Source organism: Hyaena hyaena, unplaced genomic scaffold (assembly GCF_003009895.1).
Source record: "Hyaena hyaena isolate Hyena2069 unplaced genomic scaffold, ASM300989v1 scaffold_502, whole genome shotgun sequence".
NCBI classification, from domain to species: domain Eukaryota; kingdom Metazoa; phylum Chordata; class Mammalia; order Carnivora; family Hyaenidae; genus Hyaena; species Hyaena hyaena.
The window spans coordinates 1,413,453-1,415,374 of NW_024081136.1; positions in this window are offsets into that span (position 1 = coordinate 1,413,453).

Below are 1,922 nucleotides of genomic sequence, written 5' to 3' on the forward strand. Positions count from 1 at the left end.
GGAGTTTTAACAAACTACTGCTCAATTCCTAAGGAAAATGAGGACCTCACAGTCCATTCTCCAGTCTCAGAGTGAATTATGAATTGGCTGACCTACACTAGTACAGCCTTCAAAAAAAAAATTAAAAAGGCAGGAGAACTTGGGAATAAATCAGCTGTCCCCTGAGGACACAAGACAGAGATGAAAACTCGCTGACTTCTTGAGTTCTCCCAGAGTGACAACTAGGACAAGGAAGATAAAAAGAACAAAGACTGTATGAGGTAATAAAAATGTCTACTCTGAATTTTAGGCTGTCACCCCACAAAGCAAATCTGGTATTTGAGAGTAATCTGGTTTGATTTTTGTTATCCTAAAAGTTCTAAATTGCCAGGCAAGTCTTACGGAGCAATTGTTTTTAACCAGCAGTGTGAAGCAGAGTCACCTTTAGATCTTTTTTTAAAAGATATTTTCTGCCCTTGTATTGCTGAAAGGCTGGTGGGTTTAAAGTGGAACCAGGGTAATTTTTCAGAGTTTCTTAGATTTCAAGGCACGCCATTGATTAAGAACCACTGTTAGGGAGACTGACAATTTCCAGGAAGACAGGGCTTCTCCAACTTAATGTGGTTGTGAATCACCCCAACCCCTACAACCGCAGGATCATATTAAAATGCAGATTCTGACTCAGTGAGTGTGAGATAGGACTCAATGTCTACAAATCTAAAAAACTCCCTGGTGATGTCCATGCTGCTGGTGTGGGGATCCCACTTTATGTGATGAGTCAGTAAGTTTTATACATCAATTTCAGAAGGCTGCCCTCAGGTGAATGGGAATGGCGTGGAGGCTATGGGGCCTGGTGGCGGTTCATGTGTGGTCTGTGGATCAGTCACTGCAAAATCACCTGAGGTACTTATTAAAATTAGAATTTTGGGGCCTCATCTCAAGATCCCCAATCAGAGTCCGTTAAACAAACTTTCTGAGTAATGTTTTTGTACTCACTAAAATTTAAGAACCACTAAAAGTTAGAGAATTATCAGCAATGGATAATTAAGAGAATTATGAGTCCCAGAATCATTCAGCAATGAATTATATATTTAAACTCATTATTAATTTAACACATTTCAGTCTTTTCTATTTTCTAGTTAAAACTAAGATTGAAGACAATACAGTCACCTTGATACATAACTGTAAAATATATATAGAAAGAACAAAACCATAAATATCATTAAGACTGCTTATCTCTACATTGACTATCCTCTCACCCCTGAGACTATCCCCCAAAATGTTATACGTTGGAGTCACTCATCAGTTACAGTAGTCTATTTTCCCAACTGCTTTTCCTTTATCAACACCTGCTCATACTCACTTTCTTCCTCTAGCCTACATAGTCCATGCATTCTCTATCCCTGCCAGACAAAAATCACTTTTAATTTTACCCAGCAAATATTGTGGCTGATACTCAGAGTTCCAAATCCCTGAATGTCATTTCTGACACTGAAATGTGAATTCAAAAAATGGAACAACTAAAGGCTTTTCTTCTCCAAAGTGATCAGAAGTAAATGTCATTTTCCTGCACATGAAAAAATAAAGAAAATCTACATCTACAAGAAGTTGAGTAAATACAGAATTTTAAATTAAGGCTGTTCACGAAAGCTACACTTGGAGTAAACACAGCATAATGTAAACTTGTTGAATCATTAGTTGCATACCTGAAACTAATGTAACATTATCTGTCAACTATATGCAAATAAAAATTAAAGCTGTACCCAGGGATTACAAAATTGGGACCTGAAAATTGCATATTTAATTGGATATTCAGGTCTTTAAATATTTTCTTCCTCCATACACAAGCTGGAATTTTTATAGTCATATTTACATGAAATTTTATTCTTTTAAATGTATTAAATTAAATATATAATTCTATATAATACATCATGCAAAATATT